Below are 14,128 nucleotides of genomic sequence, written 5' to 3'. Positions count from 1 at the left end.
TTTCCTGGGGACCCTGTTCAGTGCCCAACCACCCTCTGGGAGCCTTTTCCTGACATCCAGCCTAACCCTCTCCTTGCACAGTTTCCTGTGTGTCACTTTCAGCTAGATCAGCCTTAAAGTCTGAAAGGAAGCTGTACTCTGGAAGATAGTAAAGATTGGGGGGGGGTTTTTCAGAACAGTATGCTGCAAAAAAAGACATCACTGTGTCCCTAGAAGGATATACAGGAGTTCAGGCCTCAATCCAGCAGACACTGTAATTTTACTGTACTTTCTTTTCCCTTTTGTGATGCTGACCGTAGCACAGGGGCCCACCTGTCATCTTCTGGCACTTCCCTAATTTCATCATCATTTTGTGCCCCAGAATCCTCAGCAAAGATACACCCACAGACCACCCTGACTAGGGACTGTGCTATGGAACTTCCCAGGAGCGTTTCCAGAAAGATCACTCCCACCAAGAGGGATGTTTCCCCTCTTACTGCAGAGCACAGCACAAGAGAACCTTAACTTCAAATGCCTTCCTCCATTACAGTTGGAGGTTACAAGCTGCCTCTAGGAAGTGCTGCTTGGACTGGTGGTCCCATAACAGATAAATCTCATCCTTTTTAAGGCACTAATAATTTACAGCCTGACTTTTTCTCCATTTTTTTTTCCTCTCCCCTTCTTGTTTTGGGAAAGTTTGAAGGGAGAAAAGGATCAGTGAACTAAACATTACCTTGAAAACAGAACAGACAGGAAAAGCAGCCGGGGAAAAAGATAACATAATGTTCTCCAAATCTGCACACAGACACAGCTTCACACAGTCACAAAAACAACCTGACTTGAATGTACAACTCAAGCAGCTATGCAGGAACAACATGGATTCATGTAATGACCACATAAGGCAACGTGGCACAGAAGAGTTTTCCAACACTGAGGTCAAAACCAAAATTTTGAAGATGAAGGTGAATACATTTTTGTTGCTTAATTTTTTTTTTTTCTTTTTGGCCAAAAGTCACAGAGACTTTCAGACTTGCCTCAAAGTTTTCAACCTTAATGAATCTGTACTCTCCTTCAAAAGCATTCTACCGCATGTTCGGGTAGTTATTTGATAATTCATTTAATGAACTAGAGGGCACATATTTCTGATGTGATTTTTCAGAAAAGTAATAGTTATGTTAAGATCACTATGAAGCCATAAGGTATAAATCACAGATTCATGGGATTGGATGATTCCCTGAGTTGGAAGGGGCCCACAAGGATCGCTGAAGTCCAGCTTCTGGACCTGAACAGGACAGCTCCAAAAATCCCACCATGTGCCCAAGGGCATTTTCCAAATGCTTCTTTCTACAAAACCTGGCTAGAATAAGAAGCGCTTGTAAACCAGGAAATAACTTCTGAGTCAATTTAAAAACCCAAAACAGAGTGATTTCAGATCACTTGCATCACAGCAGCAGCAAAAGAGCCTTGGCGTTCAGCCATTTCATTCACACTGTGTATGTCTGTGTGTATGCACATGAGTAAACACAGCAGAGGACAAAATTCTGCAGCTTCAGGTAAATAGGGATTTCCTCCTTGCATTTCACTTGTGGGAAAACACACTGAAGTTCCCAGTTTCTGCTGGGCCTCAGCTGACTAACCCAATATTTTAGTATTTATAATAGTCCTGCCAGAACTAATAGGAAAATTTATTTTTATCTTTTTGAAAAATACTTTTTTGTCAAAATTCTCTATGATTAGTGCCAAAATATTAAGAATATCAAAAGAGTTTTAAATTAGGACACGTTATTACGTGGTTTGGGAGACGGGGAAGAGTGAGATAAGAAGCATTATTTATTAATATTGTGATCATTGGCCTTGCAGGTAAAGTAGGAAAAAATAGAGGACAGCATGATGCAACTCAGGAGGCAGCTAATCAGCAGCCTGGAAAATACGCCAGAGATATAAGTGAAACTAGAGAACAGCTAAGGTAAAGGAATGTCTATAGGTGGTAGAGCTAACTTTCGCACTTTTGAGACCAAAATGCATCTCAGAGACTCACCAGCACAAGAAATAACACTTTTGTCTGGCTCTCAGGACTCAAAGAAGATCATGTGCTTTGGACATGTTTTCTACACAGGAACTAGTTTCATTCTGGAGGTGAAAATCTCACTTTCTTCATTTAACCATCACATTAGGTAACAAGTTTGAGTAAAGGCTGCAGGATTTAGCCTACTGCTGCTACATATCTATAGAAAAAAACAAGATTGTGCATGTTTTAAGAAATTGTTTTCTTTACCCTCTGTTCAGCATCCCAAGAAAGAGACAAGAGTGAGATCAATCAATGATCATAAATTTTACTGCTTATGTATTACACTATATTTATTTATATATCCTGAAAGGGACTGGAGATTGGGTAGGTGACTAATGCTTAGGTTATAAATTGCTGAGACGAGAAAACTAAACATAACTGAACTTCCTCCTCATACAAATACATCCATCACATTCTAATAATATGAAGAGCAGTTCTAATTAAAACTGATCTGAACAATTTCTTTTTAATCCAGATATCTGCATCCAATGCATATTCACTCACCAAGTAAGACTGTTGAGTTGGGTTGTATTTCTACAGAATTAAAGAACTAGAGAATCAGCATAAATCTCTGTGGCATCAGCTTGTGTCTTCCATATTCCATAAAATCTCTTTTTTCACCCCAAAGTTTGCAAAATATGTGATCACTGGAATCAAAATATCCATCAAACAAGTTGCCACAGACTGTGAACTTGTTATTCTACATGCTTGGTGCCCCTCTGTGCCTCACAATGTCTCTCTGAAATATCTGTTTAAAAAATGCTTGGTGTTTCAACCTTAAAAAGATAAGCTGGAGAGAAGACCTAAAGAAATTGTGTACCTGCCTCATCCTTTTCCATGGTCTTTCACTCTCAAACCTATTAAACAGTGCTCATAAATAAACACTGTTAAGTATTTCACTGTGGCTCTAAGCAGGCAAGAATGTAGACATAAAAATTACAGTGGTGGTGTGAATGTGCTTATAAAGCCATTTTCACTGGGAAAGTTTTGCTATCACTGCCAGCTTCAATTGTCAGAGTACGTTGGAATTCTTCTTTGCAAAACAGCAAGTCTGATAGTGAAATCTGCACAAGTCTTCAGACTTTCCAAAGCAAAACTGAGTAACAAAGTCACGCACACCACCTATCAGGCAATGTTTAAATGCAAAGGCAGTCCCAAAAAAACCCAAGTGCACAAGCATAAGATAAAGCAGGAATATTTTGTCTAAGGATATATCACTCAATATTACCCATTATCATTCTCTCTTTTATTGCATCTACTTGTGCTAGTCACTTATACACTCTTTAAACCTCTGTTGTTTTCCCCTGCTTTCTATAGAATGCTTTAACTTTTCAATGCAATGCTTTTAAAGGCAGTTGTTGCAGCCACAGAACACTCTCATTGCACTTATCTATGCCCAATATGCAACAAATAGAAGTAAGAGAGCCTTCTCCTGCTGATATGATCCCTGCTCTCCTGGCCCTGAAGCCTCTTGCCCCAAAACCCTTCTAGAGACCCATGGCTGCTATCCTGCATCTCAGCACAAATATGTTACTTGAAATACATAAATCAGTGCCACCTGGAATAGGATTCTGCAGTTGCTACTGCCCAAGGAATCAAAAGAAAACAAAGGTGGCCAGACTGGCTGTACACTTGAATACAGTTACACAACTGAATCCATACACAAGTAAAATATAACCCAAAGGAAAGAAAAAATACCAGTTTTCTAGTGAAGCACGGAACAGCACCAATTTCCACAAATGAGGCTTAGCCTGAACTGGACAGGGAATGACTGCTCTGAGCCTGTGGTCTGACAAGAACATGAAAAGTCACTTCTGATGGCAAGGCAGAAGGGACTCAATGGCTTTATCAGCTCCCCATTACCAAAACTCACCCCTTCCTCCCTTCTACCTCCACATCACCATTTCCTCACTGGCAAGCCATGGGGTATTGATGGCCACCCACACTCACCCTTGCTCCAGGCTGCACCTGACAGATGGCTTAGAACTGGACTGAGTAAGAGCTGCAGCCCCACACTGCCCGGAGAGTTCTTCACTCCTCCCACGCCCAGGTCCCCTCTCTCCAGCAGAGCAGCAACGTCCAAGCTCAGTGTTCCAGCTGCTCATCTCTCTTTCAAAGAAAACTTAGGAATAAAAGCAGCTGTGAGTCAGGAAGACAGCCAAGTTTGTTTGCCCTTGAGAGGAGGTGGTCACACACAGTGAAAGACAAAATGCACAGAGAACTCCTAAGGAAATATATCCACCCAACCATCTCCTCTAGGCATTAGACAAAAGCTCCACAAGTAGGGCAGCAAGTTACCATTGTCACAGTCCTGAGGTACATTTCTTTTGTGCTTTTTCAACACAAATAAAGGAAGCCCCAACCTAAGGGCATGCACACTGCCAAGGAGAAAGCCTTCCTCATGGGCTGAGGTTCCCTCTCACTCTGTGAAAAAGTCCAACAAACAGTTTCTTCACTTAGTGCCAGAAACATCCTCAGAATACAGGGGCAACTTCTATAAGCAACAGGGTCAGGAAAAAAAAAAAAAAAAAGGTTTAAAATAAGTTTCAGGGACAGAAACTGTGATCATACATGTATTTGTACATTTGCAATAACACCCATAGGTGACTCCTGCAAGTCAGCAGGAGTGTATTTCTACAGAATGAAACTTTTGGAAAACAGAGAAGACAAGGGTTAAATACTTGGAGAGCAGGAAAAAAATGTTTTCTTCCTGAGGTCACCCCTAAAGTGTAAAAAAATGAGAAACCTGATTCCCCACCACTTTCCCTTGAAAATTTCGGATGCTGGCAGTGTTGTAGGATATAAAGTGAAAGAGAGGGATGCCTTCACACTGTGAACCCTCTGGCTGGAAAAAACTTCCAGGCAGGTAACAAAGCAGAAAGTAAAGCTTTAATTCTCAGCATGCGTGTGGCTCATCCACCAGGGCACAAGGATCCCCACACTCCTTTGCCTCCTTCCTTCTGCCAGGAGAGTAGTTTGGAACTGTCTTTGCTGCTTCTGCAGACACAGCCCATGGGAGTCAGCAACGGGGCTGAGGTTCACCCACCCACTGAGAGATGGACTGCTCTACACGGGGTCACCTCCTTCAGTCCTTGGTTGTCATGATTCCACACCTTTGTCATGGAAAAGGGAAAGACAACCTCAAGGATCCTGGACCAATGCTCAGGCTCCCTGCAAATCTGAAAGTCCTTATCTTCCCTGCTTCTGCCATCAAGGCTGACAAGATTAAAGCAATACAGGCATATGGAAAGGCACTTTGTGAATCCATAGATACACATGAGCTCGTTCCCTCTCTACAGGAGTCCCTGAAGTCCTATTTCCTCCATTAGCCATTGTCTCAACAACCAACCAGCCCTGCTCAGGCCATAAAGGGAAGGATGCTACCCAGTGGGGAGCTGCTAAGAAAGTTGTGAATGTGCATAAGTCCTTCTTTATTATCACTGTGGCTCTCTTCTTCACAGATACTCGTCCAAGCCTTCCATTTTTGTTTAATCAGACTGAATCATAACGTTTTCTTTCTGAACTAAGAATCCAGTTAATTATAGATTTGCTACAGGTTAACAGACTGACTCACTGTATCAAATATCAGCAATGAGAATCAACATAACTGATTAATAAGAGTCAAGCTGTATTAAATGCATGGCAAACAACAACTCTACAGATTTTTGTATCTGATGGCTAGAGGTTTCAGAGAAGCACAAACCAGCACAATTAGTGGAAAGGCTGAGATAGGGGAGAGGAGGTAGGAAATAATCAAAACACTATCAAAACAAAAATAAAAGCCTCAGTGAATGCAATCAAACAGTAGGAAGGGCTGAAGGGTCCTCAGTACTGTGATATGCATCATTTCTGGGGGATGGGAAGAATTAAAATAACTTCTAATATTATTTAGGATCAAAATTTACATTAGGCATGAGAAAAGAAGGCGAAGAAGAAGAAAAAGCACTGGGAAATGGAATGTTATTAGAAGTTAGATATAGCTCTTAGTAAAAAGAAAACAATCATTTGAAAAGTTAGGTGAGCTAGAGAAAAGAGAAATTAATATAGGGGAGAAAAAAGGAAAAGGAAAACAAGCTGAAATTGAGAATAGTAATATAATTCTTCAGCACACAGTCTGGAGAACAGAAAGATACTGTTTTTGTATCCTGAATACCCACAGTAAAGGCAAGAAAAGTTAAACTGGACAAGACATTCAATGGGTATAGAAAGTGCTAATCATGAGCAATTAACTAAGGCAAAAAAAAAATCCATTCACACTAAGCTCTGGAAACAAACGAAAAATGGTACAAGTAGCACTACAGTCAATCAGAGTTTGGAAATAATTTCTACCATGTTCCAGCATACACATTCCTCTGCAAACATAAATAGAAATGATGGGAACCAAAGGGCTCAATGCTAGCAGGAATATGGTTCTGCATATGATGTCTCTTTTACTGGGGAAAACAACAGAAGAAACCTGCCAAGAGCCTAAGAAAAGGCAAAAAGTTCCTTCACTAAAGTTCCTGAGGCAACTGGAAGGGAACAAAGCTGTCCCTTAAATCTAAAATACTCACATCCCACATGTTGAGGTATGTATTTCGTCTAAAATGGATATACATTACAAGAATCCCAGCAGAGTTTTATCAGACGACTCAGGCCATTTGAGCAAAAATTTAGTCAATTATTCTGGATACAAATCACTCCATACTTTCTTGGGGTATGTTTGTTTCAGGGACTCGTTTGGTTCACCATGGAAATTAAATGAGCAACACTAACTTCCAGAAAAAAAAAAAGAAAATTTAAAGTGTGCAGCCTCTCTTCTAGCTCATGATAGAATCTGTTAAATTCACTGCCTTGGGAGCTTAATTCTCTTTCAAACTGAGGCACTTACAAAATGATAAAATCTGCTGGGTTTTCTCCCAGCACCTAGCGCTCAGATAAAGAAATAACATCTGTTACTTTGCTGATGAGAAGTCTGTGTTTCTCCCCTGTTCATGCTGCATTCAGTTTTGCTCAGCTACAACCCTGCTCTCACTGTTGCTCCTTTTCCTTCCTCACCTCCATGTTCCACACGCTTCTCTCACACCTGTTGAATTCTGCATATGATTCAATCTTTTCCTTTTTAGCCAGGTAAGAGATAAAATGCACAGAATAACTGCTAATTTTTTATCTTCCACACCCTTTCTAGACTACAGCTTTTTTAGGGAGAGGTAGGAATAATGGCACGATCCTTCAGCGTCATACTGAAGTCCTCTAGGCTCCCCAGAAAAGAAGGGGAGAGGTTTACAAATACTGAAGAAGATTTTTTTAGACCAGCTTAGAATTTATTAGCAAGCAGGAATTTCCTTGCTGCTCACATGATGGCTCCAACCTCGAACAAACTTTTGTGTCACATGGCAGAAAAGAGAAGACAACAGATACTCATCCCATCAGAATCTCCTGAAGTGCTATTGCGATTGGTGCCAAACACTCAAACCACTGTTATGTCAGGTGAGGTACGTGACACCTGGCAGTGTAATTCTCATTTCATATCAATTACTGGACTCCCCTGGTTTTTTAAAACAAAAAATACCTTTCATTCAAGCAACATATGTTTGATAGCTTTTGCTGGCACCTCTGACTATAAACAGCTTCTCCCATACTCTCATGTGCATTTTGACACTCACAGACATGCAAGGATTGAGAACACCTCCAAAATTATTTCTATAGCTCGTTGCTTGAATCAATTTGCTGGAAAAGACAAGAAAATGCTAGTCACAATAAAATCCTGGAACTGAATAGCCATAGAGTGGCATACATACTCTTTCCTCCATGACATTTGGTGCAGGATTCAGGCAGCCAAATGGGCTGCAGGACAGTAAGAAAAATTTCATCACTGAATGTATTATTATAATGATAATATTATTTATATGTTTGATCTTCAGTTACCTTTGAGTAGCCTTTTTTCACCAGAGATACACCTGGAATTGTAACCCTCCAATCCATACAGTCAACAATAAGCAATCATTGGATTGATATAGTTTTTTTAATACTTTTCAAAGGTTCAGAAATAGTATCAGTGTACTTCGTTTATCAGCAGTACTGTCTGGCTATACAGCTTATTTTCTAACACAAACTATTTTAAAAATATTTCTGGGAATATATGCTGTGGTAAATCACATTTCTAATTTGACCGGTATTTACCCTGTGATGAAACTTTTATAAAATGTGAATACTTCTTCCTCTGAAAAATGTGATTATTAAGCAGGGGCCTTAGGGTGCCCAACAAAGTCAACGAGTGTTTTGCTTTTGCTTTAAGCCACACAATCCTCTTATTATCCTCTACACTGAAAAGAACACTGTTTGCTGTGTCAACATAGCAAATGTCCAACAGGAAATAGTGGAGTATATGAAATAGCATATTTATTTGTCAAAATACTTTTGAGGAGAAAGGCCTGTTTGTGGGTGTGAAAAGACCAAGGGACACTTTCCAGTTTTTCACTGCTTTTTTGTGGTAATTTTAAAGGGTAATACCTAAATAAGGTAAGCACTCTCAGAATCAGGTTGCAAAAAATGTGCTGTTTAACACCCATGTATTTTTTTAAAAAATCAAATATTGAAAAGAAAGGAAAATTACAGATCTTTTAAAAGCAGAAATCTGTTCCTTAACTTTGTAAACTAAGGTGGCTTGCAGCCAGAAGAACCATGCTGACTTACATTCCTGACTCAGTCCTTCATTTTGCCACCAGTAAATTCACAAGCATTCTGTATTTACTGAAAAATATTTTCCAAAAATGATAAAAAAAACAAACGCAAAAGTTGCCTATAACTTGAAAGAGGTTTGCTAAATGTGGATTTTTCAAAGTTAATGCCCATATTATTCATTCTTACATAAGCCCCCATTTCCAGATCCCAACAAGGTGATTGTTAAGGTCATGATTTTTCTGTCAAAAAATATTTTGATTTTACAACTGGACAAATATATTTATAATTTTATGATTTCTGCCCAGAAGATAGGGTCATGCTGACCTTTTCAGAGAAGTTATATGACAAAGGAGAAAGTGATCCTGACAGCATCGTGCTACTAGAAAAAAATTCATGTTCCAAAAACTTTGATCAAGTTCAACCTCTGATGCACCAGAAGAGTTAAATGATAGCATCTGCATGAAAATGAATCATCAAAAGGGACTGATGGAAAAAACATTGCAGAAGAGTTTCTCCCACTGCTAATGATGAGAGAGGAAGAAAAGAGAGAGGGAGAAAGAGAGAGAGAGAGAGAAAGAAAGAGAGAGAGAGAAAGAGAGAGAAGGAGAGAAGGGAGAGAAAAGAGAGATTGGAAAGTCATGCAGTCAGAAAGCAAGAGGCCAGAACACAAGAAGCATGCTTTTTTCTTTTTTTTTTTTTTTTTTTTTCTTTTTTTTTTTTTTTATGCACAGTATTTTGATGGGTAGATGTACACTGGCCACACTTGCTTGGTAAAGGAAAATTCATTTACTTTGTTGGGTATTGCAAAGCTTTATGATACATTCATTTAATTTGTGACATTCTTTCTTCCACTTCAATACTATTTACAGATCAGCCTAAGAACTCATCTTAAAATGCCACATCTCAAAATGTGTTTCCTACAAACGGCAGAGAAACATCTGCCATTTTCCTGTGTATCAGACTGGTCAGAGGCTAAAGACAGACAATGCTTGGTTCTCATCATGTCAGAATTACAATCCCGGTTCCTCTGCTGTTATTCACATGGGAATTGGTAAGGCACTCCTACAACAGCAGGTCTAGATTAGATATAAGGAGGAAATTCTTCTCTGTGAGGGGAATGAGGCCCTGGCACAGAGAAGCTGTGGCTGCCACATCCCTGGGAGTGTTCAAGGCCAGCTTGGATGGGGCTCTGAGATATGTGGTCTCGCAAAAAGATGTCCCTGCCCATGGCAGGGGGTTGGAACGAGATGAATTTTAAGGTCCCTTCTAACCTAAACTATTCTATCATTCTAAATATTTTTATGAAGTCGCTAAGTGCAATTTTCCTTTCAGCCTGTCTTGTGCTGTTGGAATTATGATATGTCAGCCATTGATTTTTTTTTTATTTTTTTTTAATAAGAGCCTTAAAATGTTGTAGGGTTCTCTTCTCTGTTTCATTCTGTGTGTGGGAGCACACAATTTTTCTAATTGGATATCTATGCTAAAGATAAAGGTGCCACAAGTGATTTACAGCCCATGTAAGTAAGCCACCAGGTATTTCCAATTAATGATAGTTAAACCACTAGATTTTCTAAGCCCATGGTTCTGAAGAAGTAATGGTTATACCTGAATTTATCTCTAGCTGCAAAGCTCTCTTGATCAGTATCCTACTGAGTAAACTCTGGGTCTGAGTGTGTTATAAAACACCAGTAATTTAACCTCTTACTCAATTTTTTTTTTTTTTCCCACAAGGGACTACTTCTGGGGCTATTCTATTCTGCAAGAATGAGATTTGAGTTGCACATGACACTTGCAGAAGTCTCATACCCCATGATATTTCTCCATTATGCAGTATTTGAACTGCCATTGCTGTAAGAAATCAAGGTCGGGGAGAAGGATCAACTTCCAGGTAGGAAGAACAAATAATTTAAGTTTTTAAAATAAACTTCTATGCACCTACTTAGCAGTATAGCAGTAAAGCAGCATTTTCCCCTTCCTAGCAACCTTTTTTCAGTTTGGTCTGAATTCCACATCAGCCAGTGCTGCTTTTTCAGGTGCAAGCATTGTATTTATCCAGAGATACATGTTGGCAAACAGATATGTTTGATGGGAAAACATGCAGAGCCATCAAACCATGCAAAACTTGACAACATTCCAGGAAAAATTTTGTTTTGTGGAGTGCAAGAGGTGACCCCACAAGGGAAAGAATAAATCTGTCAAAAATGAATTTATCAAAAGGAAAGAAGAATGTGGCCTAAAAAGATCCTGCAAGAAAACTACAGTCACTACAGAATATTCTTATGATCTCTGCAAACAGTCAGTAGCTTTTGTACTAATTTCATTAAGTCCTCAGTTAGAGTAACTTGAGATAGGCTTACCCCTCCTGTTCAGTCAAAATAAAGCCACACAAAAAAATAAAAGTTTGTCATGGTTCCATTCCTTACTCGGAATGATCAAGGATGTTCAAGGTCCATTTCCAGAACTACAAATTATAGCATGACTTTTTGCCATCACTTGCTTACCTGTGCAACATGTAAAGCATTTTCAGATCCCGAGATGCAAGTGGTCTTAGCACACTATAAAAATGAATGACATATAACAAAACAAAACAAAAAAATTGTTAAGCAAATGTATTTAAAGTAAATCTACTTTATAGTCATGATGCTACTAAATTCCCTGGTTTAGAATGTAACTTCTTACTTATGGAAAAACTACAGTCAGAGTTTTATAGGTATCCATACATAGAATTACCTGTATATATCCCATGGTGTCATACATCACAGATACCACCACCACAGAGCATGGTGTTCTCTGTAGCAGTAAGAAGCCATGTAAAATAACAAAATTTTAGAGTTTAAAAAAAATACATAGAAATCATGTACTGAATTAAATTCTCAGTGGCAAGGCACCTGTGACAGAAAATCAGAAAATAACTTAATGTATAATAAGCACCACAGTTGTTCATCATAAGCCCCTGAAGAAATGACAGAAAAATAAAGCAACTCACAGAAGAAGTCTCTGTCTCAGTTCTGATAGTTTCATTTATCAACAAACAAGTTCAGCTCCATGACAAGACTACATGAAGGGAACTATTTAGCTAAATGTACCCAAACGTTATTTGTTTTACCTATCAAGATCTATTAGTGTCAGAACCACTGCCAACATACAGGCTTGGAAAGAGAGACACAAAAGCTGGTTGTTTTAGACTATTCTTTTAAAGCAAAGTTAAGGCTCTGCGTGGATAGAAGCTTTTTCCCTTACCTAACACTACCACAGCAAGTCAGGAAACAGCACAAAACCTAAAAAAAATTAAAGGTTAAACCTTTATCTTAGATGAAAATCACCCTGGGGAGAACTACATGTACATAACTAAACCAGCAGTGAACATTCTATATATATATCATCTGTGGATATCCTGAGCTGCCTGGGCACATCAACACAGGGACATTGCTTGACTCAGCTGTCTAGAATGGATACCCAAAAATGATCTGCAGATACAAGGTGTTTGAAGCACCAGCTGTAGACTTATCCACAATATTAACTTACATGCTATTTCTTCTAGAGTGTAGGTGATTAAAATCTTGGCCCACTGGCAGAGGGACAAGGGGCATCTCTGACCACTGCTTAACTTCCAGTTCCCTCCTGCATTAATGGTGTGTTGAAACTGCAGGGAGAAGCAGCAAAACCCTTTGGAGGGTGGCTCCTAACAACTTTTGGCAGCATCCCCTGGATCAAATTACACCCAGCATTGCACCAGGGATCGATCTCAGCTAGAATTTGTTGCCCAAATCCAGGAGGCAGCCCAGAGGCAATCCTCCACACAATGAGGATTATCAGAGGACCAAAAGATGAATAAGAGGCACAAAGAACTGGAGATGTAAAAAAACATGCAGATAAAGACATTTCTGTCAGGCACAAACAGGTTTTAATTCCCTGATGGTTCCTCACCTGGGACCTCTAATGCTATCTGCCTGGGAGTCCTGTGGAAGCTCTGGCTGGGTATCAGTGTGCATGTACTTGTCCCTGGTGAGTCTGTGCCTCCTGGAGAGGTTTCCTGGATGCACCTGGCTCTCCACATGCATTACTTGGGGCTGCTGAGGAGCCCCTTACCGAGGACCCATGGCAGAGGCACAACCTGCATGAGGGCCACCCCAGCTCCAGGCTTGTTCCCCCACTGGGGGCAGCTCTGCTTCCACGGGCCCCTCAAGCAAGATTGCTCTCCTCCCACGCTCCTGCTCTGCCAAAAAAACTATCACTTTAGAAAACCTAGACTCTTTTATTAATAGTTCAGAGAAAGTATTGTTCTGGGAACAGCATCTCTAAGTGTTCAGGACAACAGGAAATGAGCAGATGAAGTGACGCTGGACATCACAATGATGCTAGAAAGGAGGGGAGGGAGGGAAAAACACATACATAAATATAAAGCAATATGGGGGAAAATAAATTTTCTGTCCTGAAAGCTTATCACTTCCCAAAGCTGACTTGTGAGCCAGATGCTGACGTGACTCTGTGCTTGACCTGGCCGGAGCCAAGCTTCTCTTCACTGATGACCATCCATCCAGGGGCAGTGCAGGTGACAAGGGAAGAGGGTGCCTGGAAAGGGAGCAGTGTCACAACCCCTAATACTGTAAATTTCCCTGGCAGAACTAATCCAGGCTGCCATAGGCAGTGACAATTAATAGGAAGTGACACAACTGTGGTCTGAAAATGAGGTAACAGAATAGAACTGTCACTATGCTTTCTCAGGGCAATGATTAATGATATTATCTCTGTTTCAGGATGTTTCAGGTGAGAAGCACACAAATTAGAGAAGGGAAATGAAAAAGTATTACATCCAAGAATAAAAAAAATACGTTACTGTTATATTGCATACATTTGGCTGCAAGCTATGTATGTATGTATTGCTATGTACCACCTCATTGTGCACACAGAAAATCTCTGTGCCCTTTTCCCTGGCTGGATCCTGCCTGAGCCAATAGGCCTTGCTGCATGTCTAAGAACACATCCATTCCAACTATTATTTTGCTCTCCACATGGTTGGTTCACAATGGGTGGGTTACAGAGTGACTACAAGACTCAGGTAATCCTTAAATGTTGTTCATGGGATTCCCCATTTCTGGGGAAACTACACTGGATTCCCTTAGCAGTCAGTTGGTCCAAGTATACTTTTCATATGTCTTTTTTCCTGTTTCTAAATTCTGAGTTTGTTTAGGTATTTGCATTTATCCAGACAATCTTAAAGAAATGGGGAGCTATTTCATTTTTAAAAGCTAGCACTAACACAAGGCCCACATAGGGTGTTACATTAATATTTTATTTGGCAAATACACCAATCCCGGAACAAATCATACTATTCATAAAGTAAAATATTCTCCATGCAGATTAGCAGTCCCTTCACACCAGGAGGTTAAGAAATAAGTACATTGTCTGCTTCCAAGA

The sequence above is a fragment of the Chamaea fasciata genome, unplaced genomic scaffold, assembly GCF_029207755.1.
Source record: "Chamaea fasciata isolate MVZ Bird 193981 ecotype frontalis unplaced genomic scaffold, bChaFas1.0.hap1 SCAF_5, whole genome shotgun sequence".
Taxonomy (NCBI): Eukaryota; Metazoa; Chordata; class Aves; order Passeriformes; family Sylviidae; genus Chamaea; species Chamaea fasciata.
The sequence above is the reverse complement of the archived record's forward strand: the minus strand, read 5'-3'. Positions refer to the sequence as shown.